The following is a 25,657-nucleotide window of genomic DNA, read 5'->3' on the forward strand; positions in this document are numbered from 1 at the left end:
AGAGAGCAAAGGACAGAGAGAGCAAAGGACAGAGAGAGCGAAGGACAGAGAGAGCGAAGGACAGAGGATAGAGAGAGCGAGGGACAGCGGAAGCGAGGGACAGCGGAAGCGAGGGAGCAAAGGATATAGAGAGCGAAGGACAGAGGATAGAGAGAACGAAGAACAGCGGAAGCAAGGGACAGCGGAAGCGAGGGAGCAAAGGATAGAGAGAGCAAAGGATAGAGAGAGCGAAGGATAGAGAGAGCGAAGGATAGAGAGAGCGAAGGACAGCGGAAGCGAGGGACAGCGGAAGCGAGGGACAGCGGAAGCGAGGGAGCAAAGGATATAGAGAGCAAAGGACAGAGGATAGAGAGAGCGAAGGGCAGAGGATAGAGAGTTAGCGAGGGACAGCGGAAGCGAGGGACAGCGGAAGCGAGGGAGCAAAGGATCGAGAGAGCAAAGGACAGAGAGAGCAAAGGACAGAGAGAGCGAAGGACAGAGAGAGCGAAGGACAGAGAGAGCGAAGGACAGAGAGAGCGAAGGACAGAGGATAGAGAGAGCGAGGGACAGTGGAAACGAGGGACAGCGGAAGCGAGGGAGCAAAGGATATAGAGAGCGAAGGACAGAGGATAGAGAGAATGAAGGACAGCGGAAGCAAGGGACAGCGGAAGCAAGGGACAGCGGAAGCAAGGGAGCAAAGGATCAAGAGAGCAAAGGACAGAGAGAGCAAAGGACAGAGAGAGCGAAGGACAGAGGATAGAGAGAGCGAGGGACAGAGGATAGAGAGAGAGAGGGACAGAGGATAGAGAGTTAGCGAGGGACAGAGGATAAAGAGTTAGCGAGGGACAGAGGATAGAGAGTTAGCGAGGGACAGCGGAAGTGAGGGACAGCGGAAGCGAGGGAGCAAAGGATATAGAGAGCGAAGGACAGAGGATAGAGAGAATGAAGGACAGCGGAAGCGAGGGACAGCGGAAGCAAGGGAGCAAAGGATCGAGAGAGCAAAGGACAGAGAGAGCAAAGAACAGAGAGAGCAAAGGACAGAGAGAGCGAAGGACAGAGAGAGCGAAGGACAGAGAGAGCGAAGGACAGAGGATAGAGAGAGCGAGGGACAGCGGAAGCGAGGGACAGCGGAAGCGAGGGAGCAAAGGATATAGAGAGCGAAGGACAGAGGATAGAGAGAACGAAGGACAGCGGAAGCAAGGGACAGCGGAAGCGAGGGAGCAAAGGATAGAGAGAGCAAAGGATAGAGAGAGCGAAGGATAGAGAGAGCGAAGGATAGAGAGAGCGAAGGACAGCGGAAGCGAGGGACAGCGGAAGCGAGGGACAGCGGAAGCGAGGGAGCAAAGGATATAGAGAGCAAAGGACAGAGGATAGAGAGAGCGAAGGGCAGAGGATAGAGAGTTAGCGAGGGACAGCGGAAGCGAGGGACAGCGGAAGCGAGGGAGCAAAGGATATAGAGAGCGAAGGACAGAGGATAGAGAGAATGAAGGACAGCGGAAGCAAGGGACAGCGGAAGCAAGGGAGCAAAGGATCGAGAGAGCAAAGGACAGAGAGAGCAAAGGACAGAGAGAGCAAAGGACAGAGAGAGCGAAGGACAGAGAGAGCGAAGGACAGAGAGAGCGAAGGACAGAGGATAGAGAGAGCGAGGGACAGCGGAAGCGAGGGACAGCGGAAGCGAGAGAGCAAAGGATATAGAGAGCGAAGGACAGAGGATAGAGAGAACGAAGGACAGCGGAAGCAAGGGACAGCGGAAGCGAGGGAGCAAAGGATAGAGAGAGCGAAGGATAGAGAGAGCGAAGGACAGCGGAAGCGAGGGACAGCGGAAGCGAGGGACAGCGGAAGCGAGGGAGCAAAGGATATAGAGAGCAAAGGACAGAGGATAGAGAGAGCGAAGGACAGAGGATAGAGAGAGCGAGGGACAGAGGATAGAGAATTAGCGAGGGACAGAGGATAGAGAGTTAGCGAGGGACAGAGGATAGAGAGTTAGCGAGGGACAGCGGAAGCGAGGGACAGCGGAAGCGAGGGAGCAAAGGATCGAGAGAGCAAAGGACAGAGAGAGCAAAGGACAGAGGATAGAGAGAGCGAGGGACAGAGGATAGAGAGAGAGAGGGAAAGAGGATAGAGAGTTAGCGAGGGACAGAGGATAGAGAGTTAGCGAGGGACAGAGGATAGAGAGTTAGCGAGGGACAGCGGAAGCGAGGGACAGCGGAAGTGAGGGATAGCGGAAGCGAGGGACAGCGGAAGCGAGGGAGCAAAGGATATAGAGAGCGAAGGACAGAGGATAGAGAGAATGAAGGACAGCGGAAGCAAGGGACAGCGGAAGCAAGGGAGCAAAGGATCGAGAGAGCAAAGGACAGAGAGAGCAAAGGACAGAGAGAGCAAAGGACAAAGAGAGCGAAGGACAGAGAGAGCGAAGGACAGAGAGAGCGAAGGACAGAGGATAGAGAGAGCGAGGGACAGCGGAAGCAAGGGACAGCGGAAGCGAGGGACAGCGGAAGCGAGGGAGCAAAGGATATAGAGAGCGAAGGACAGAGGATAGAGTGAATGAAGGACAGCGGAAGCAAGGGACAGCGGAAGCAAGGGACAGCGGAAGCAAGCGAGCAAAGGATCGAGAGAGCAAAGGACAGAGAGAGCAAAGGACAGAGAGAGCGAAGGACAGAGGATAGAGAGAGCGAGGGACAGAGGATAGAGAGAGAGAGGGACAGAGGATAGAGAGTTAGCGAGGGACAGAGGATAGAGAGTTAGCGAGGGACAGCGGAAGCGAGGGACAGCGGAAGCGAGGGAGCAAAGGATATAGAGAGCGAAGGACAGAGGATAGAGAGAATGAAGGACAGCGGAAGCAAGGGACAGCGGAAGCAAGGGAGCAAAGGATCGAGAGAGCAAAGGACAGAGAGAGCAAAGGACAGAGAGAGCAAAGGACAAAGAGAGCGAAGGACAGAGAGAGCGAAGGACAGAGAGAGCGAAGGACAGAGAGAGCGAAGGACAGAGGATAGAGAGAGCGAGGGACAGCGGAAGCAAGGGACAGCGGAAGCGAGGGACAGCGGAAGCGAGGGACAGCGGAAGCGAGGGAGCAAAGGATATAGAGAGCGAAGGACAGAGGATAGAGAGAACGAAGGACAGCGGAAGCAAGGGACAGCGGAAGCGAGGGAGCAAAGGATAGAGAGAGCAAAGGATAGAGAGAGCGAAGGATAGAGAGAGCGAAGGACAGCGGAAGCGAGGGACAGCGGAAGCGAGGGACAGCGGAAGCGAGGGAGCAAAGGATATAGAGAGCAAAGGACAGAGGATAGAGAGAGCGAGGGATAGAGGATAGAGAGAGCGAGGGACAGAGGATAGAGAGTTAGCGAGGGACAGAGGATAGAGAGTTAGCGAGGGACAGAGGATAGAGAGTTAGCGAGGGACAGAGGATAGAGAGTTAGCGAGGGACAGAGGATAGAGAGTTAGCGAGGGACAGAGGATAGAGAGTTAGCGAGGGACAGCGGAAGCAAGGGACAGCGGAAGCAAGGGACAGCGGAAGCAAGGGAGCAAAGGATCGAGAGAGCAAAGGACAGAGAGAGCAAAGGACAGAGAGAGCAAAGGACAGAGAGAGTGAAGGACAGAGAGAGCGAAGGACAGAGAGAGCGAAGGACAGAGGATAGAGAGAGCGAGGGACAGCGGAAGCGAGGGAGCAAAGGATATAGAGAGCGAAGGACAGAGGATAGAGAGAACGAAGGACAGCGGAAGCAAGGGACAGCGGAAGCGAGGGAGCAAAGGATAGAGAGAGCGAAGGATAGAGAGAGCGAAGGATAGAGAGAGCGAAGGATAGAGAGAGCGAAGGACAGCGGAAGCGAGGGACAGCGGAAGCGAGGGAGCAAAGGATATAGAGAGCGAAGGACAGAGGATAGAGAGAACGAAGGACAGCGGAAGCAAGGGACAGCGGAAGCGAGGGAGCAAAGGATAGAGAGAGCAAAGGATAGAGAGAGCGAAGGATAGAGAGAGCGAAGGCCAGCGGAAGCGAGGGACAGCGGAAGCGAGGGACAGCGGAAGCGAGGGAGCAAAGGATATAGAGAGCAAAGCACAGAGGATAGAGAGAGCGAGGGATAGAGGATAGAGAGAGCGAGGGATAGAGGATAGAGAGTTAGCGAGGGACAGAGGATAGAGAGTTAGCGAGGGACAGAGGATAGAGAGTTAGCGAGGGACAGAGGATAGAGAGTTAGCGAGGGACAGCGGAAGCGAGGGACAGCGGAAGCGAGGGAGCAAAGGATATAGAGAGCGAAGGACAGAGAGAGCAAAGGACAGAGAGAGCAAAGGACAAAGAGAGCGAAGGACAGAGAGAGCGAAGGACAGAGGATAGAGAGAGCGAGGGACAGCGGAAGCAAGGGACAGCGGAAGCGAGGGACAGCGGAAGCGAGGGACAGCGGAAGCGAGGGAGCAAAGGATATAGAGAGCTAAGGACAGAGGATAGAGAGAACGAAGGACAGCGGAAGCAAGGGACAGCGAAAGCGAGGGAGCAAAGGATAGAGAGAGCAAAGGATAGAGAGAGCGAAGGATAGAGAGAGCGAAGGACAGCGGAAGCGAGGGACAGCGGAAGCGAGGGACAGCGGAAGCGAGGGACAGCGGAAGCGAGGGAGCAAAGGATATAGAGAGCAAAGGACAGAGGATAGAGAGAGCGAAGGACAGAGGATAGAGAGAGCGAGGGATAGAGGATAGAGAGTTAGCGAGGGACAGAGGATAGAGAGTTAGCGAGGGACAGCGGAAGCGAGGGACAGCGGAAGCGAGGGACAGCGGAAGCGAGGGAGCAAAGGATATAGAGAGCGAAGGACAGAGGATAGAGAGAATGAAGGACAGCGGAAGCAAGGGACAGCGGAAGCAAGGGACAGCGGAAGCAAGGGAGCAACGGATCGAGAGAGCAAAGGACAGAGAGAGCAAAGGACAGAGAGAGCGAAGGACAGAGAGAGCGAAGGACAGAGAGAGCGAAGGACAGAGGATAGAGAGAGCGAGGGACAGCGGAAGCGAGGGACAGCGGAAGCGAGGGAGCAAAGGATATAGAGAGCGAAGGACAGAGGATAGAGAGAACGAAGGACAGCGGAAGCAAGGGACAGCGGAAGCGAGGGAGCAAAGGATAGAGAGAGCGAAGGATAGAGAGAGCGAAGGACAGCGGAAGCGAGGGACAGCGGAAGCGAGGGAGCAAAGGATATAGAGAGCAAAGGACAGAGGATAGAGAGAGCGAGGGATAGAGGATAGAGAGTTAGCGAGGGACAGAGGATAGAGAGTTAGCGAGGGAAAGAGGATAGAGAGAGCGAGGGACAGCGGAAGCGAGGGACAGCGGAAGCGAGGGACAGCGGAAGCGAGGGAGCAAAGGATATAGAGAGCGAAGGACAGAGGATAGAGAGAACGAAGTACAGCGGAAGCAAGGGACAGCGGAAGCGAGGGAGCAAAGGATATAGAGAGCGAAGGACAGAGGATAGAGAGAGCGAGGGACAGCGGAAGCGAGGGACAGCGGAAGCGAGGGACAGCGGAAGCAAGGGAGCAAAGGATCGAGAGAGCAAAGGACAGAGAGAGCAAAGGACAGAGAGAGCAAAGGACAGAGAGAGCAAAGGACAGAGAGAGCGAAGGACAGAGGATAGAGAGAGCGAGGGACAGCGGAAGCGAGGGACAGCGGAAGCGAGGGACAGCGGAAGCGAGGGAGCAAAGGATATAGAGAGCGAAGGACAGAGGATAGAGAGAACGAAGGACAGCGGAAGCAAGGGACAGCGGAAGCGAGGGAGCAAAGGATAGAGAGAGCAAAGGATAGAGAGAGCGAAGGATAGAGAGAGCGAAGGATAGAGGATAGAGTGAATGAAGGAAAGCGGAAGCAAGGGACAGCGGAAGCAAGGGACAGCGGAAGCAAGGGACAGCGGAAGCAAGGGAGCAAAGGATCGCGAGAGCAAAGGACAGAGAGAGCAAAGGACAGAGAGAGCAAAGGACAGAGAGAGCGAAGGACAGAGAGAGCGAAGGACAGAGGATAGAGAGAGCGAAGGACAGCGGAAGCGAGGGACAGCGGAAGCGAGGGAGCAAAGGATATAGAGAGCAAAGGACAGAGGATAGAGAGAGCGAAGGACAGAGGATAGAGAGAGCGAGGGACAGAGGATAGAGAGTTAGCGAGGGACAGAGGATAGAGAGTTAGCGAGGGACAGCGGAAGCGAGGGACAGCGAAAGCGAGGGAGCAAAGGATATAGAGAGCGAAGGACAGAGGATAGAGAGAATGAAGGACAGCGGAAGCAAGGGACAGCGGAAGCGAGGGAGCAAAGGATCGAGAGAGCAAAGGATCGAGAGAGCAAAGGATCGAGAGAGCAAAGGACAGAGGATAGAGAGAGCGAGGGACAGCGGAAGCGAGGGACAGCGGAAGCAAGGGAGCAAAGGATCGAGAGAGCAAAGGACAGAGAGAGCAAAGGACAGAGAGAGCAAAGGACAGAGAGAGCGAAGGACAGAGAGAGCGAAGGACAGAGGATAGAGAGAGCGAGGGACAGCGGAAGCGAGGGAGCAAAGGATATAGAGAGCGAAGGACAGAGGATAGAGAGAGCGAGGGACAGCGGAAGCGAGGGACAGCAGAAGCGAGGGACAGCGGAAGCAAGGGAGCAAAGGATCGAGAGAGCAAAGGACAGAGAGAGCAAAGGACAGAGAGAGCAAAGGACAGAGAGAGCGAAGGACAGAGAGAGCGAAGGACAGAGGATAGAGAGAGCGAGGGACAGCGGAAGCGAGGGAGCAAAGGATATAGAGAGCGAAGGACAGAGGATAGAGAGAACGAAGGACAGCGGAAGCAAGGGACAGCGGAAGCGAGGGAGCAAAGGATAGAGAGAGCAAAGGATAGAGAGAGCGAAGGATAGAGAGAGCGAAGGACAGCGGAAGCGAGGGACAGCGGAAGCGAGGGACAGCGGAAGCAAGGGAGAAAAGGATCGAGAGAGCAAAGGACAGAGAGAGCAAAGGACAGAGAGAGCGAAGGACAGAGAGAGCGAAGGACAGAGAGAGCGAAGGACTGAGGATAGAGAGAGCGAGGGACAGCGGAAGCAAGGGACAGCGGAAGCGAGGGAGCAAAGGATATAGAGAGCGAAGGACAGAGGATAGAGAGAACGAAGGACAGCGGAAGCAAGGGACAGCGGAAGCGAGGGAGCAAAGGATAGAGAGAGCGAAGGATAGAGAGAGCGAAGGATAGAGAGAGCGAAGGACAGCGGAAGCGAGGGACAGCGGAAGCAAGGGACAGCGGAAGCGAGGGACAGCGGAAGCGAGGGAGCAAAGGATATAGAGAGCAAAGGACAGAGGATAGAGAGTTAGCGAGGGATAGAGGATAGAGAGAGCGAGGGACAGAGGATAGAGAGTTAGCGAGGCACAGAGGATAGAGAGTTAGCGAGGGACAGAGGATAGAGAGAGCGAGGGACAGCGGAAGCGAGGGACAGCGGAAGCGAGGGACAGCGGAAGCGAGGGAGCAAAGGATATAGAGAGCGAAGGACAGAGGATAGAGAGAACGAAGGACAGCGGAAGCAAGGGACAGCGGATGCGGGGGAGCAAAGGATAGAGAGAGCGAAGGATAGAGAGAGCGAAGGACAGCGGAAGCAAGGGACAGCGGAAGCAAGGGACAGCGGAAGCAAGGGAGCAAAGGATCGAGAGAGCAAAGGACAGAGAGAGCAAAGGACAGAGAGAGCAAAGGACAGAGAGAGCGAAGGACAGAGAGAGCGAAGGACAGAGGATAGAGAGAGTGAGGGACAGCGGAAGCGAGGGACAGCGAAAGCGAGGGAGCAAAGGATATAGAGAGCGAAGGACAGAGGATAGAGAGAATGAAGGACAGCGGAAGCAAGGGACAGCGGAAGCGAGGGAGCAAAGGATCGAGAGAGCAAAGGATCGAGAGAGCAAAGGACAGAGAGCGAAGGACAGAGGATAGAGAGAGCGAGGGACAGCGGAAGCGAGGGACAGCGGAAGCGAGGGACAGCGGAAGCGAGGGAGCAAAGGATCGAGAGAGCAAAGGACAGAGAGAGCAAAGGACAGAGAGAGCGAAGGACAGAGAGAGCGAAGGACAGAGGATAGAGAGAGCGAGGGACAGCGGAAGCGAGGGACAGCGGAAGCGAGGGAGCAAATGATATAGAGAGCGAAGGACAGAGGATAGAGAGAACGAAGGACAGCGGAAGCAAGGGACAGCGGAAGCGAGGGAGCAAAGGATAGAGAGAGCAAAGGATAGAGAGAGCGAAGGATAGAGAGAGCGAAGGACAGCGGAAGCGAGGGACAGCGGAAGCGAGGGACAGCGGAAGCGAGGGAGCAAAGGATATAGAGAGCAAAGGACAGAGGATAGAGAGAGCGAAGGACAGAGGATAGAGAGTTAGCGAGGGACAGAGGATAGAGAGTTAGCGAGGGATAGAGGATAGAGAGTTAGCGAGGGACAGAGGATAGAGAGTTAGCGAGGGACAGAGGATAGAGAGTTAGCGAGGGACAGCGGAAGCGAGGGACAGCGGAAGCGAGGGAAAGCGGAAGCGAGGGAGCAAAGGATATAGAGAGCGAAGGACAGAGGATAGAGTGAATGAAGGAAAGCGGAAGCAAGGGACAGCGGAAGCGAGGGAGCAAAGGATCGAGAGAGCAAAGGATAGAGAGAGTGAAGGATAGAGAGAGCGAAGGATAGAGAGAGCGAAGAACAGCGGAAGCGAGGGACAGCGAAAGCGAGGGACAGCGGAAGCGAGGGAGCAAAGGATATAGAGAGCAAAGGACAGAGGATAGAGAGAGCGAAGGACAGAGGATAGAGAGAGCGAGGGACAGAGGATAGAGAGTTAGCGAGGGACAGAGGATAGAGAGTTAGCGAGGGACAGCGGAAGCGAGGGACAGCGAAAGCGAGGGAGCAAAGGATATAGAGAGCGAAGGACAGAGGATAGAGAGAATGAAGGACAGCGGAAGCAAGGGACAGCGGAAGCGAGGGAGCAAAGGATCGAGAGAGCAAAGGACAGAGAGCGAAGGACAGAGGATAGAGAGAGCGAGGGACAGCGGAAGCGAGGGACAGCGGAAGCAAGGGAGCAAAGGATCGAGAGAGCAAAGGACAGAGAGAGCAAAGGACAGAGAGAGCAAAGGACAGAGAGAGCGAAGGACAGAGAGAGCGAAGGACAGAGGATAGAGAGAGCGAGGGACAGCGGAAGCGAGGGAGCAAAGGATATAGAGAGCGAAGGACAGAGGATAGAGAGAACGAAGGACAGCGGAAGCAAGGGACAGCGGAAGCGAGGGAGCAAAGGATAGAGAGAGCAAAGGATAGAGAGAGCGAAGGATAGAGAGAGCGAAGGACAGCGGAAGCGAGGGACAGCGGAAGCGAGGGACAGCGGAAGCAAGGGAGAAAAGGATCGAGAGAGCAAAGGACAGAGAGAGCAAAGGACAGAGAGAGCGAAGGACAGAGAGAGCGAAGGACAGAGAGAGCGAAGGACTGAGGATAGAGAGAGCGAGGGACAGCGGAAGCAAGGGACAGCGGAAGCGAGGGAGCAAAGGATATAGAGAGCGAAGGACAGAGGATAGAGAGAACGAAGGACAGCGGAAGCAAGGGACAGCGGAAGCGAGGGAGCAAAGGATAGAGAGAGCGAAGGATAGAGAGAGCGAAGGATAGAGAGAGCGAAGGACAGCGGAAGCGAGGGACAGCGGAAGCAAGGGACAGCGGAAGCGAGGGACAGCGGAAGCGAGGGAGCAAAGGATATAGAGAGCAAAGGACAGAGGATAGAGAGTTAGCGAGGGATAGAGGATAGAGAGTTAGCGAGGGACAGAGGATAGAGAGTTAGCGAGGCACAGAGGATAGAGAGTTAGCGAGGGACAGAGGATAGAGAGTTAGCGAGGGACAGAGGATAGAGAGTTAGCGAGGCACAGAGGATAGAGAGTTAGCGAGGGACAGAGGATAGAGAGAGCGAGGGACAGCGGAAGCGAGGGACAGCGGAAGCGAGGGACAGCGGAAGCGAGGGAGCAAAGGATATAGAGAGCGAAGGACAGAGGATAGAGAGAACGAAGGACAGCGGAAGCAAGGGACAGCGGAAGCGAGGGAGCAAAGGATAGAGAGAGCGAAGGATAGAGAGAGCGAAGGATAGAGAGAGCGAAGGACAGCGGAAGCAAGGGACAGCGGAAGCAAGGGACAGTGGAAGCAAGGGAGCAAAGGATCGAGAGAGCAAAGGACAGAGAGAGCAAAGGACAGAGAGAGCGAAGGACAGAGAGAGCGAAGGACAGAGGATAGAGAGAGTGAGGGACAGCGGAAGCGAGGGACAGCGGAAGCGAGGGAGCAAAGGATATAGAGAGCGAAGGACAGAGGATAGAGAGAATGAAGGACAGCGGAAGCAAGGGACAGCGGAAGCAAGGGACAGCGGAAGCAAGGGAGCAAAGGATCGAGAGAGCAAAGGACAGAGAGAGCAAAGGACAGAGAGAGCAAAGGACAGAGAGAGCGAAGGACAGAGAGAGCGAAGGACAGAGGATAGAGAGAGTGAGGGACAGCGGAAGCAAGGGACAGCGGAAGAGAGGGAGCAAAGGATATAGAGAGCGAAGGACAGAGGATAGAGAGAACGAAGAACAGCGGAAGCAAGGGACAGCGGAAGCGAGGGAGCAAAGGATAGAGAGAGCGAAGGATAGAGAGAGCGAAGGATAGAGAGAGTGAAGGATAGAGAGAGCGAAGGACAGCGGAAGCGAGGGACAGCGGAAGCGAGGGAGCAAAGGATATAGAGAGCGAAGGACAGAGGATAGAGAGAACGAAGGACAGCGGAAGCAAGGGACAGCGGAAGCGAGGGAGCAAAGGATAGAGAGAGCAAAGGATAGAGAGAGCGAAGGATAGAGAGAGCTAAGGACAGCGGAAGCGAGGGACAGCGGAAGCGAGGGACAGCGGAAGCGAGGGAGCAAAGGATAGAGAGAGCGAAGGATAGAGAGAGCGAAGGATAGAGAGAGCGAAGGACAGCGGAAGCGAGGGACAGCGGAAGCAAGGGACAGCGGAAGCGAGGGACAGCGGAAGCGAGGGAGCAAAGGATATAGAGAGCAAAGGACAGAGGATAGAGAGTTAGCGAGGGATAGAGGATAGAGAGAGCGAGGGACAGAGGATAGAGAGTTAGCGAGGGACAGAGGATAGAGAGTTAGCGAGGCACAGAGGATAGAGAGTTAGCGAGGGACAGAGGATAGAGAGAGCGAGGGACAGCGGAAGCGAGGGACAGCGGAAGCGAGGGACAGCGGAAGCGAGGGAGCAAAGGATATAGAGAGCGAAGGACAGAGGATAGAGAGAACGAAGGACAGCGGAAGCAAGGGACAGCGGAAGCGAGGGAGCAAAGGATAGAGAGAGCGAAGGATAGAGAGAGCGAAGGATAGAGAGAGCGAAGGACAGCGGAAGCAAGGGACAGCGGAAGCAAGGGACAGTGGAAGCAAGGGAGCAAAGGATCGAGAGAGCAAAGGACAGAGAGAGCAAAGGACAGAGAGAGCGAAGGACAGAGAGAGCGAAGGACAGAGGATAGAGAGAGTGAGGGACAGCGGAAGCGAGGGACAGCGGAAGCGAGGGAGCAAAGGATATAGAGAGCGAAGGACAGAGGATAGAGAGAACGAAGAACAGCGGAAGCAAGGGACAGCGGAAGCGAGGGAGCAAAGGATAGAGAGAGCGAAGGATAGAGAGAGCGAAGGATAGAGAGAGTGAAGGATAGAGAGAGCGAAGGACAGCGGAAGCGAGGGACAGCGGAAGCGAGGGAGCAAAGGATATAGAGAGCGAAGGACAGAGGATAGAGAGAACGAAGGACAGCGGAAGCAAGGGACAGCGGAAGCGAGGGAGCAAAGGATAGAGAGAGCAAAGGATAGAGAGAGCGAAGGATAGAGAGAGCTAAGGACAGCGGAAGCGAGGGACAGCGGAAGCGAGGGACAGCGGAAGCGAGGGAGCAAAGGATATAGAGAGCAAAGGACAGAGGATAGAGAGAGCGAAGGACAGAGGATAGAGAGTTAGCGAGGGACAGAGGATAGAGAGTTAGCGAGGGACAGAGGATAGAGAGTTAGCGAGGGACAGAGGATAGAGAGTTAGCGAGGGACAGCGGAAGCGAGGGACAGCGGAAGCGAGGGAGCAAAGGATATAGAGAGCGAAGGACAGAGGATAGAGAGAATGAAGGACAGCGGAAGCAAGGGACAGCGGAAGCAAGGGAGCAAAGGATCGAGAGAGCAAAGGACAGAGAGAGCAAAGGACAGAGAGAGCAAAGGACAAAGAGAGCGAAGGACAGAGAGAGCGAAGGACAGAGAGAGCGAAGGACAGAGGATAGAGAGAGCGAGGGACAGCGGAAGCAAGGGACAGCGGAAGCGAGGGACAGCGGAAGCGAGGGAGCAAAGGATATAGAGAGCGAAGGACAGAGGATAGAGAGAACGAAGGATAGCGGAAGCAAGGGACAGCGGAAGCGAGGGAGCAAAGGATAGAGAGAGCAAAGGATAGAGAGAGCGAAGGATAGAGAGAGCGAAGGGCAGCGGAAGCGAGGGACAGCGGAAGCGAGGGACAGCGGAAGCGAGGGACAGCGGAAGCGAGGGAGCAAAGGATATAGAGAGCAAAGGACAGAGGATAGAGAGAGCGAAGGACAGAGGATAGAGAGAGCGAGGGATAGAGGATAGAGAGAGCGAGGGACAGAGGATAGAGAGTTAGCGAGGGACAGAGGATAGAGAGTTAGCGAGGGACAGAGGATAGAGAGTTAGCGAGGGACAGAGGATAGAGAGTTAGCGAGGGACAGCGGAAGCGAGGGACAGCGGAAGCGAGGGACAGCGGAAGCGAGGGAGCAAAGGATATAGAGAGCGAAGGACAGAGGATAGAGAGAATGAAGGACAGCGGAAGCAAGGGACAGCGGAAGCAAGGGAGCAAAGGATCGAGAGAGCAAAGGACAGAGAGAGCAAAGGACAGAGAGAGCGAAGGACAGAGAGAGCGAAGGACAGAGAGAGCGAAGGACAGAGGATAGAGAGAGCGAGGGACAGCGGAAGCGAGGGACAGCGGAAGCGAGGGAGCAAAGGATATAGAGAGCGAAGGACAGAGGATAGAGAGAACGAAGGACAGCGGAAGCAAGGGACAGCGGAAGCGAGGGAGCAAAGGATAGAGAGAGCGAAGGATAGAGAGAGCGAAGGATAGAGAGAGCAAAGGACAGAGAGAGCGAAGGACAGCGGAAGCGAGGGACAGCAGAAGCGAGGGACAGCGGAAGCGAGGGAGCAAAGGATATAGAGAGCAAAGGACAGAGGATAGAGAGAGCGAGGGATAGAGGATAGAGAGAGCGAGGGACAGAGGATAGAGAGTTAGCGAGGGACAGAGGATAGAGAGTTAGCGAGGGACAGAGGATAGAGAGTTAGCGAGGGACAGAGGATAGAGAGTTAGCGAGGGACAGCGGAAGCGAGGGACAGCGGAAGCGAGGGACAGCGGAAGCGAGGGAGCAAAGGATATAGAGAGCGAAGGACAGAGGATAGAGAGAATGAAGGACAGCGGAAGCAAGGGACAGCGGAAGCAAGGGAGCAAAGGATCGAGAGAGCAAAGGACAGAGAGAGCAAAGGACAGAGAGAGCGAAGGACAGAGAGAGCGAAGGACAGAGAGAGCGAAGGACAGAGGATAGAGAGAGCGAGGGACAGCGGAAGCGAGGGACAGCGGAAGCGAGGGAGCAAAGGATATAGAGAGCGAAGGACAGAGGATAGAGAGAACGAAGGACAGCGGAAGCAAGGGACAGCGGAAGCGAGGGAGCAAAGGATAGAGAGAGCGAAGGATAGAGAGAGCGAAGGATAGAGAGAGCAAAGGACAGAGAGAGCAAAGGACAGCGGAAGCGAGGGACAGCAGAAGCGAGGGACAGCGGAAGCGAGGGAGCAAAGGATATAGAGAGCAAAGGACAGAGGATAGAGAGAGCGAGGGATAGAGGATAGAGAGAGCGAGGGATAGAGGATAGAGAGTTAGCGAGGGACAGAGGATAGAGAGAACGAAGGACAGCGGAAGCAAGGGACAGCGGAAGCGAGGGACAGCGGAAGCGAGGGACAGCGGAAGCGAGGCAGCAAAGGATAGAGAGAGCGAAGGAGATTCAGAAAAAAGTAGGAGGCAAGAAAAGTCTCACATCTAAAAATCACACACATAAAAAAAAAAAAAAAAAGAAATACAAAAAAATAAAGTTACACAAATTAAATACAATATTTAATTTTTGGCATGGCTTTGAATAATCAATTCCACTTGTCTTTTGAATCTATGGGATAAAAAATAAAAATTATTAAAAATAAAAGCAAAGCAAACAACAAAAACAGTACAAGAACATAAACGTGTTTATAGTGCGTTAACCACTTGCCTACTGGGCACTTAAACACCCCTCCTGCCCAGACCAATTTTGAGCTTTCGTTGCTCTCACACTTTGAACGACAATTACTCAGTCATGTAACACCGAATCGAACTTTTCTTATTTAGATTGTTTCACACAAGTAGAACTGTCTTTTGCTCTTGTATGATCACCTGTGTTTTTTTTTTTTTCTATTTCATTTGTGCTATAAATGAACAAAGTCGCGCTGTCCCATTGATTTCGATGGGTATGAGCGGTTAATACACCGCTCCTTCATCGCTCAGAAGATGCGGCTAGCAGGACTTTTTTCAGCATCCTGCTAGCGCAACGCTCCAGTGTGAAAGCCCTCCAGCTTTCAGGCTGGGTTCGCACTGCTGCGGATACAAGAACTGGATGTGATTCGCACCGCCTTGCAGTGCAAATCACATCCGATCGATGTGCAATGCGAGTTCAGCCATACAGATAGTATGGCTGAATTCGCATCGCACCCGCCCCAAACTCGCACGGGACCCTTTTTTTGGTCCGCAGCAGAATCGGATCGCATGGGTGTTCACACCATGCGATCCGAGTTTGCAGATCGCACTGCGATATGCGAACTGATCTGGGGGTGTCATTAATGTTTCACTGACACTCCCAGCAGTTCGCATAGGGCAGTGTGAACTGCTGCCGGGAGGTATGCAATGCGGGAACCCGCCGCGGATTCGCGGCGTTCCCGCATCGCTGCAATGTGAACCCATCACACTGTAGTGAAAGAGGCCAGTTTTTTCAGGCACTACACAGGTGCTATTTTTACCGCTGTAACGCATGAAAACCGCCACAGTGTGAAAGGGGTCTTAGCGTCCGCTCTGCAGCCATCTTTTGGCTATAAAGCGGGCGCAAAGTGGTTTACAGACACATACACACATTTTTTTAATGCATTAAATAACTTACTTGAATCCGATGTAGATTAAACAGCTAAGAAATCGGTCACAGAATTTTCTATGCAGTAGTTCGTTAACTGAAAGGAAAAAAATATAAAATAAAAATACATTAGTAAAGTTTAATAATTATGTTAAAAAAAAAAAGGATTAAAAAAAAAAAAAAAAATTATAAAAATGGCTTTTTAATAATTTTTGTAGTTAGCAAAATATTTTAAAAATAAAATTTTTTAAAGTATTAATGCAACAAATAAAAGTATAAACGCAGCCAAAAAAATATATAAAAAAAAAAAAGTTTGAACTTACCTTATAATTGAAGGTTTTGATTGACAATGAGAAAGATCTTCAATCTACAATTGCGCGGTCGTGCTACACTGTACCCAAATGAAATTGTTATCATTTTGTTCGCACAAATAGAGCTTTATTTTGGTGTTATTTATTCACGACTCCGTTTTTTTTTTTTGCGATATAAGCGCAAAAATAGCGGAAATTTGGAAAAAAAACAATATTTTCTTTTTTCTATTTGAAAAGAAATCCAATAAAATCAAATTTTGTCATAAATTTAAGCCAAAATGTATTCTGCTACATGTTTTTGGTAAAAAAAATTCCGTTAAGTGTATAATAATTGGTTTGTGTGATCACGGACATATGTACGCAAATGATCATGTACATATGTGTGCAGGTGATCACGTACATATGTGTGCAGATAATCATTGGGACATGTGATTTTAGTGGGACATATGTGGGGGACATGTTTTTATTATTAGGGACATGTGTTTTTATTATTTGGGGACATGTATGTTTTGGGGACATGTGTGTTTTGGGGACATATGTGGGGACTGTGTTTGTACTGTGTGGTGTGTTGTGTGTTTACACTACACTGATGATCAGTGAGTAAAAAGCTGTAAAAAGCAGCCCATACTCACTGATCATCAGCCGGCTGCAGCGATCTGCTCTCCTCTCCTCAGCGATGACTTCCGTGTGAGGAGAGGAGAGCCAATTGCCTAGCAACCGGCTGTTTGTTTAGATCACATGACGGCCGTGATTGGACACGGCCGTCATGTGATCAGGAGGGCCAATCACAGAGCCCTCCTGCCGATCTGAGATGTGCCGTGTCCGGGTGACACGAGCACATCGGGATCGCGCCGCTGCGCGAGCGCGCGCGCGATCCCGCTACTCCTGAAGGACGTTCCTGAACGGCCTATCAGGAGTAGATGGCTCCCACCCGGCCGTATATATGCATTGGCCGGGTGGGAAGTGGTTAAAATGTTTATTGTCCCCCGTGACTGAGCTCTGATTAAACTCCAACAAAAAGCAGCAACATAAACAAAGGCTTGACAATTGACAAATGCCAATGTCGTGTTTGTCTGACATGAGATAAGGCTGAAATAAACAATGAGAGCTTAAATATACCGATAACAAAACAGACAGTGTATCAAACAGCTTTCCTTTTTTGAAAACCCCATCTAGTCGAAGAAAAAGTTGGGCATGTCAAAAACGACGGTGCATCAAAATTTTTTAACAGGTGTCTGGCAATGGCAAAAGTCGCTGACCATTGGGTACTGAAGCTCCTAACAGAGGAGAAACAAAACAAGACGAGACTACCTTAGTGCTAACATGGACTCATTTATTAGAACCAAAATGCCAAGTATTTATAATACAATAGAAGACTAAAACCTAACCTAATTAGCATGAGCTAATTATCTAAATCAACACTTAGACTAGTTGACTGAGGGATAAGACTTTTCGGCTCCTAGCTCGCTAACAATTCAATAAACATTACCATAAACATCAACACAGGGTTAATTAGCACAAACAGCAATGTGTGAATATTTAATAGACTGGACTCATTTACACAACAGACAGGTGGCTGGAGTTCATGACATTAGCATCTAACAGTTTGTGTCCCAACAGCATGAGGCAACACACATTAGATATACAGCATTGACTCTGATTAGCACAGATTATAGTGGGGTTCTCATTCACCCTGTGCCCCTTAAAATCCAGGGCCAATAATCCATCAGCAAGAGGCTCGCATTCAGTCCTCTCAAAAAGCCTCGGGTCCCAGCTAGGTCTGTCATATTTTCCTTCCGCAAGAAATTTATATTTGTATATTCCTCCTAAGAAGTCAAATGTATGCTATCACATTTGTGAACCTTTTATTTAAATAGGCGAGTTTGGTGTCTACATGGTATCTTCCCCTACACTAATATGACCACATTATATGAAGGCAACTTCATTACCATAGGAGTTATGGAAAATGGATTATAGTTGTGAGCTTGAGATGTATCAAAGATTATCTTTAGTTCAAACACCATACCCATGGATTGTGCTGTTTTAGACCGTTTATGACAGGACCATTTACAACAGGATCTCATTAGGAGTCTTTGGAAGAAACGTCATTAATCTCTAGTACCAAGACCTTCTACATTGCTGAGTGCTTTCTGCACCATTCAGGAAGAAGCCCTTTTATCGGTGAATACAAGCCTTCATTTGGTTGGCTAAGGTAGAGATGTGGAAGAATGATGTCACCTCAAGCCTTGTATTCATTGATAAAAGTATAAGCCTTCTGCTGAATGGTGGAGAGGCATTCAGCCCAACTCTCTTTTAATTACAGTAGTAGAGGAGAAGTTGCCCGTACTACTGCTGGAACATAGAACCACTTTCTGTATGTAGCCAAAGCTACTACATTATATTGGAGCACACACACACACACACACCAGCCACATCATTTGGTAATGGAAATAGTTTGTTTGGGCCAGCTTGGCCCGAATGAACTTTTTAAAGTGAAATTAAACCTAGAATTCTACTGAAGGTTCCGTTTGGGCTTTAAACACAGAAGGCAAGCATCTGATTGGATTCCAGTGTTTATAGACCTTTGCCTCGTGTTAGGTAATGAGAAAAAAGAGAGACATTTGGCTTCTATCACATATTAATCGAAATCTTGACTGGATACAGTTGCAACTTGCATAGTTGGTGAGATTGAAAAAAAAATAAAACTCATGGAACAGTGATGTGTTCCAGGACATGTTTGGGAAAGGGTACAGCGCCTGGAACCTTGCACAAAATATTACATTGTTTATTGACAAGAGGAGGGGGGGGGGGTCTGATTCTTTTGAAATGAGGCGTTTCCAGGCATGCAACCCAACATGATGAATATACAGTCTGCGTTTTTGCACAGCCAAGATGTCAGTTAAGCCACTTTCCCACCAGGCTTACGCTGCTCCGCTCTGTTTGACAATGGGGGAATGTTAATTATATTCACATGTGTTCCTCTTGTCCAGCATAGGGGAACATGGAGGAAGAGTACAACGACTGGCACTTATAACGAAATACTTGGCCCGAGATAGATCGCCATATTTTCTTGTCTCCCGGCTTGAGAAGTATTTTGTTTTGTTACTCTAAACCTTCTTTGGCAAATGCTAAATTTTCACAAAAAGATAGAAGCGCTGTGACATCTGGTAAAACTGTTATTAGAAATCTGTAAAAAAAAAATGTTGAGAATTTGGATGACAAGAGTGGAAGATACAATGTACAGATGCTGATATATACTTAACAAATGATAGATAACTTGACCCTGTGTACGTAGACGGGAGAAGAAGACATTCCACACATAAAGACTTCTTGTGAATCTGATGTTTTATCACACACCACTGGTGGGTGTTTGTCACCAGCTCACCTCCAGAAATCCCCTTGTTCATCTGGCCCTTTGGCCCATCTTCCTGATATTGGGTATGTATCTTCACCACTAATATGCCCTTATGAGAGGCTGTAGTGGTCAACACACCTCACGTGTTCTTGATGATGTTGGGTGGCATGTCCAATTGGCAGGGAATTTTGATGACAGAGTGGAAGATTCATTGTTTCAGATTTAACACACCATAGATAAGTTGACCCTGTGTACATATGCAGGAGAAGAAGACATTCCACCCATAAAAGCTTCATGTTGTGATCTTCAAAAATCAGATGCTTTCTCACAAATTACTGGTGGGTGTTGGTCACCAGTGTGACGGAACCAATCCCACACTCCGATTGAGTGCTTCCGTCAGTATACCGCTTCCTAAGTCTGAATATAGATAACAGATATTCCATCCGCTCACAAGCACAAAACAAGACAACACTTGCTTAGCTGCTCAACATGGACTGATTTATTAGAACCAAAATGGCAAGTATTTATAATACAGTAGAAGACTAAAACCTAACCTAATTAGCATGAGCTAATTAGCTAAATCAACACTCAGACTAGTTGACTGAGGGATACGACTTTTCGGCTCTTAGCTCACTAACAATTCAATAAACATTACCATAAACCTCAACACAGGGTTAATTAGCCCAAACAACAATGTGTGGAATACTATTACTATACTAATACTATACAAGCCAGACTAGACTCATTTACATTATACAAGCCAACAGACAGGTGGCTGGAGTTCATGACATTAGCATCTGACAGTGTGTGTCCCAACAGCATGAGGCAATGCACATTATATATACAGCATTGAATCTGACAAGCACAGATTATAGTTGGGTTCTCATTCACCCTGTGCCCCTTAAAATTCAGGGCCCATAATCAGTCTGCAAGAGGCTCGCATTCAGTCCTCTCAAAAAGCCTGTGTCCCAGCTAGGTCTGTCACACCAGCTCACCTCCAGTGGTTGCCTCGGTCATTCTTCCTGATGTTAAGTACGCATTCACCACCACTTGATATTGTTGGGCGGCTTGTAAAATTTGCAGTCAATCCACAGAGAGATTTCTTCAGGTTTTTGTAGAACAGATTTTACAATGAGATGATTAGAGTATTCAAAACAGAAACTTTTTGTTACAGCTTTGTCAAAAATTTTCTTTGGATACACTTTAAAGTTGTTGTAAACCTCAAGCTTGTACTTGTACCTATAGGTAAGCCTATAATAAGGCTTACCTATAGGTACTGTAAATATCTCCTAAACATGCACCGTTTAGGCGATATTTACTATAATATATATATATATACAGCCGATTTACATCACTGGTGCATGTACTCTAAAGGCACGGCATGTCCATTCCTTCAGAATCCTGTGCTGTAAACGACCATTCCCCCACGCATGCGTGGGAGTGATGTGATCATGGCTCCAACCAGTCACGCAGCTGGAGTCCGCAAAACCGGATGGAAGGTGGGTGAAGATGGAAGCGGCCTCCAGCGATGAGATCGCATCACTGTAATTAGAGGCATAATTAGAACCTTCAGGACCCCGATGCAAACCTTCAGGGCTCCAGTGCCCCCCCCCCCCCACTCTGAGCCTGAGGCCCTTTCCACTGATCCCAGGGCCCTTCACTCCCCTGACATGTTGACAACCCCAGATTACTTTTTTTTATGGAGCACATTTTTTACTGCACTCCTACATCAGTGCCCCCTTAGTACCTGCAGAATGCGCCCTTAGTTTAATTGTACTAAGGGGGCACTCTGGAGGAGGACGTAAAGGGGCACCCTGGAGAATGTAGAGGGGCACTTTGGAGGTTCTATGGGGGCACTCTGGAGAATCCACCACCAGACCCGCCCGATTAGTAGCAGCAGTACTGAGCCTACACTACAGCACAGCCATAGCACTTTTCTCCTGTCACGGACATACGGACAGGAGAAAAGTGCTCAGTCTTTACAGCACAGATCGGCCACCATTCCTGCCCTTCTAGACCACCCCCACCCCCCCCCCCCCCACAGTGGTGGAACGTAAGGGCCCGGTTTTCAAGTGTGACCTTTGCAACTCTGGAAGTTCCACCACTGGATCAGTGGTGGTGGGGGGTGAGATCAGTGGTGAGGGGTGGGGGGGGGTCAGTGGTGGTCAGGGGGGTGGGATCAGTGGCAGTGTTGGTGGTGAGGGGGTGGGATCAGTGGCGTGAGGGGGTGGGATCAGTGGCGGTGAAGGAGTGGGATCAGTGGCAGCCATGGTGGTGAGGCTGGTAGGATCAGTGGCAGCCATGGTGGTGAGGGGGGAAGGATCACTGGCAGCCGTGGTGGTGAGGGGGTGGGATTATTGGCAGCTGTGGTGGTGAGGGGGTGGGATTAGTGGCAGAGGTGATGGGAGTAGGGTTAAGATTGGTGGTGGGGGGAGATGAGATCAGTGGCAGTTGTTGTTCCTTCGCCCCACCACCACTCTCAACCCTATCTCCCCCCATCACCACTGCCACAGATTTAATCCCTATCCCACCCCCCAATCACATCTGCCACAGAGGTGACGGAGGGGAGGGGGGGGTATGGGTTGAGCTCAATGGCAGTGGTGATGGGGGATAGGGATTAGATCGGTGGTGGGGTGATGGGATCAGCAAGAGGCAGCAGTGGGGGAGGAGAGGATCAGTTGCAATTTCTGGTAACTTTGTCAGTCGATTCCCCTCAGTATAGCTCTCCACCTGCCTCCAGGGATGCCTCTTGCGCCATAGGGTCTCCTCGCAGAGGGGAGAGCTTCACTCTATTGTTTGTTAGCTGACTTTCTCATTCAGTGTCCCTTCCCTACATGGCTGCAGCGCAGTCCGCAGTGACAGTACTCAGTCTCCCATCAAAGGTGAACAGTAGTGAGAGGGGTGGGTGGTCCCCTCAGTGACAGAATGGGCATTGCCGGGGCGGGCCCCTCAGTGACAGAACGGGCTGTGGCGGGAGGGCCCCTCAGTGGTGGAATAGGCAGGTGCTGCCCCCCACGGTGGTGGAACTCCAGGGCCCAGTGGCAGGTGTGACTGCTGTGACCCTGGTAGTTCCGCCACAGGCTGGAATGCTTAGTTTTCAGGTAATTTTCATGCTAACACATTATACCTTGCAGGTCTAACTAAAAAAAAAAAACACACCCAGAGGTTTTCAACCACTTTCATTTAAAAGGGAAGGTATCGTAAAAGCATGACATTTGTAGGACTTAAGCCCAGTGTAATGTATATATAACCTTCCCCCATGACAGGCACCCCCTCTCCAAACCCCATCCCACATTAACAAACGACTGGACTAGATTTGGAGTAAATGGCCACCCGGCCTTAATTTATTTGCAAAATATACTTTAATAAAATACCATAAATAACTTCAAATAACTGTAAAAATTCCCAGCATTTTAAACGGGTCATGGGTAAAGTATAACAAACACACTGGTCACTGCAAACGACTTCCAACTTTTTGACCTCCAGACGGAATCCCCTGTCTTGGAGGCTAACCATCGCAGTGACCTACCCCCTTTTAACCCTTCCAGGTTAACCCCTCGTAACCTGGTAGTACCCTTAAACCACCCTCATCCCATGGATGGGTACAACGTTTTTTCTACCTGTACCTCACATTACCTCTTCAAAAGCCCCAAGAACCCGCCACAGCCCGAAAGGGATAACGCCTTACCCTTTCGAGCACCTCCACATGCGCAGCCCTTGCTGAATACCCTCCTGAAGGCCTAATGCCCACAGATCCGACCCCACATCAGTTAACTGAATGCCATCGCTCCTCAAATACCGCCAAGGGTCTATTTCCAATTCCCTATGTCTTCTAGCCAGGCCCCCATTTCTAATGAAGAACCTTCTCACCTCTTTGTTCACCTTCACCCTGGCCCTATTCACCTTCTTATCGAATAAAGCCCATCTCCATGACGTCCTACCCACCATATCAGACCAAACCATCACCATATTAGGATAAGCAGATTTGAACCTCAAAAAATCGCACCTCTAGGCTGTCGCAGTTAAACCTCCCCCCAATAAAAGGTTCCCCCCAAATCCCCATGGCCACTACAATAGGGAACAGCTCCAAAAGAACCAGGTTCTTCAACAGCCCTGCCTCAGACCACTCGGATGGCCAGCGTGCCACGCACCATTGACCTTTAAAGAAGGCCCCGAAACCCGTGGACCCAGCCGTGTCCGTGAATAACTCCAGGTCACAGTTACTAATGGGACCGGACATCCAAAGGGCCCGGCCATTAAAAAACTCCAAGAACCCTTGCCAGGGCCTTCAAGTCCTCTCTATGGTCCTGATTGAGGGTCACAAAATGGGTCTGAGCCCGAATGCCCGCAGTAGCGGCTGCCAGCCGGTGGCAAAACACGCGCCCCATTGGAATAATCCGACAGGCGAAGTTCAGCTTCCCCAGCAACGATTACAACTGACGCAGTGGCAATTTACACACTTCGACAGTCCCGAGTATTTCCTCTTGAAGCCTCACCAGCTTGTGCAACGGCAACCTGCATCTTCACGGAATCGATCATGATCCCCAAGAATGTGATACAATCCATGGGCCCCTCCATTTTTCCCGGAGCCAAAGGGACTCCAAAGCGCTCCGCCAGATGTTGCAGCGTTCCCAAAAGAAATGCGCAAACATTGGTGCCCGCCGGGCCAACACATAGGAAGTCGTCCAGATAATGGATGACTGAGTTGATGCCCGACACATTGCGGACATCCCATTCCAAGAAGGAGCTGAACTGCTCAAAGAAGGCACACGAAAACGAACAACCCTTTGGAAGGCAGCGGTCCACGTAAAACCCCCCATCCCACGTGCAGCCCAGCAGTTGAAAACTCTCTGGGTGCACTGGCAGAAGTCAGATTCGATGTCCGATTATGTCCCTCGGCCATAACGCCGGACCCACGCAACGGCCGCATCAAAGGAAGTGTATGTCACCGCACACTCCTCCGGAGCAATGGCATCGTTAACAGAACCCCCTTTAGGGAACGACAAGTGATGGATCAATCTGAACTTATTGGGCTCCTTCTTAGGCACCAACCCCAGTGGAGAAACCACCAGGTCTGGGAGAGGCGCCTAATGGAAAGGGCCGGCCATGCGACCTAATGCAACCTCTTTACCCAATTTTTTTGTGACAACTGCTGAGTACAGCAGAGCAGACTTCAAATTTTTTGCCAGAGGTGGCACCGAGGTCAGTGAACAAGGGATCTTAAAACCTGAAGTAAACCCATCCTCTAACAATTGAGCCCCCACCTGGTCGGGGTATCTTCTGAGGAAAGGCAACACCCTTTCCACCCACACCGGAGTCGTCCCTCTTGTGCGTAGGATCTCCGGGAAGCCCTTTTCCTTTTTTTAAACATTTGGCAAGCGCGTGGGATCCCCCGCAGCCAGAACACGTGTGTTTGAATCGGCAGTTTGCCCCAAACTTACACGTGCCCTTATTAACCTGCCAGCAGAAACCCCAACGTTTTCCGGTCGGCTGTCCTGAGGTTGCCGAACCTCCGACCCCGGCTGAAAAAACTGGTTAGGGGCCATCATTAGCTTCATCCATAGGCTAATGTCCTTATGATCCCAGTGAAGAGACGGCCGGACTGCCATTCGTTGCCTGAATTGCTCATCGTAACGGAGCCATGCCGTCGCTCCGTACGTCCTGTGTGCTTCACTGATGGCTTCTAAGTATACGAACAGCGCCGAACAGTGCTCCGGAGTCTTCTCTCCCACAACGCTCACCAATATAGCAAACGCCTGAAGCCAATTGGCAAAGGTACGAGGAATCAACCTATACCTATGCTTCTCCTTCGTCCTCCTTATTCCTGTCTTCGAGCTTCAACCTATCCAGGTTTTCCCGGAGCCGCTGTGCCCCCCTCTGCTCACGGAGCCATGCGGCGCCCTGACTGGCCACTGCCAACCGCAACTGTGCCAGAAAGTTATCACTTGCCACCATTGTCCACAGAGCTGCCGAGCAGGAAGGTGCGTCCTATGACTTCCTCCTCCACTCTCTGAGTGATAGCATAGCATGCTGCTATCACGGACTAAGCCGTGGCTCCGCCCCCAGCTCCTCCTACCCCCAGCTCTTAAAGCGGCCAATAATTCCTCTTAAAACAGCGACTGTGCTGTCCAGCACATGTCATGCCGTCCCTGCGCCCACCCCCTGTGGCTGTTAGCTACGGGACTTACTTTACCATGGCATTTCACGTAACTTGAGTAAAGCAAGTGAGTGGCGCCATTTTATAAATCTCCATATGGTTAAAGTTGATAAGAATTCTATGACATCTGGAAAAAGGTGTCTGTACTTGAACGAGCTTCCTCTTTAGAGTGGGCCTTGAATCTCAATAGTTTCCTAGCAATGGTCCATTAGCTCATTATCCTCCAGAACAGACACAGAATTCAGGAAGAATTTCCAGCGGTCTATAAAGAGGACACTGTCAGTAAATGACTCTTTACACTCGGGGTGCCCAACCAGTGACCCATGGAGCCCTCTGATGTGGCCTGCGACCTCTTGCCCTGGGATGGCAGCAGGGCTGGACTGGGACAAAAATTTGGCCCTGGACTTCATCATGACCGGCCCACTTTAATTTTGAGTGTCTCCATCAGCACTTCCTTTTACATCAGAGTGTCCTCCCTCTCCTCCCCCTCCCACGTGTACTCACAGTTTTGAGCGCCGCTTCTCGTTCCTCTCTCCAGTCATATGATAAGTGATAAGGGGAGAGACGATGGAATGTCTGCCAGCTGTCTATCTCCCTCTACAGGCTGGAGGGAGTAGAAAGCCTAATGCTCTCTCCAGCAAGCGACAGCAGCTGCTCCTCCTAACAGGAGTGAAATCGCGATCACTCACTGTCAGAGAGGAGCGCACCTGAC

At 51.1% G+C, this 25,657-nt stretch overlaps 1 protein-coding gene and 1 long non-coding RNA gene across 2 annotated transcripts in view; one reads left to right on the forward strand and one right to left on the reverse strand.

The window, feature by feature from the left end:
- LOC143975804 (N-acetyltransferase 8F1-like) overlaps positions 1-25,657 on the forward strand; it is a 261,344-nt gene that overhangs the window by 61,731 nt on the left and 173,956 nt on the right. The window lies entirely within an intron of this gene.
- LOC143976251 (uncharacterized) lies at positions 14,087-15,475 on the reverse strand. Its single transcript, XR_013272573.1, has 3 exons — positions 15,446-15,475; positions 15,153-15,219; positions 14,087-14,135 (listed from the first exon to the last, which is right to left on the reverse strand). It is a non-coding gene; the product is annotated as an uncharacterized LOC143976251 (long non-coding RNA).

The sequence above is a fragment of the Lithobates pipiens genome, unplaced genomic scaffold, assembly GCF_037356315.1.
Source record: "Lithobates pipiens isolate NorthernLeopardFrog02 unplaced genomic scaffold, aLitPip1_a1.2 Scaffold_13, whole genome shotgun sequence".
NCBI lineage: Eukaryota > Metazoa > Chordata > Amphibia > Anura > Ranidae > Lithobates > Lithobates pipiens.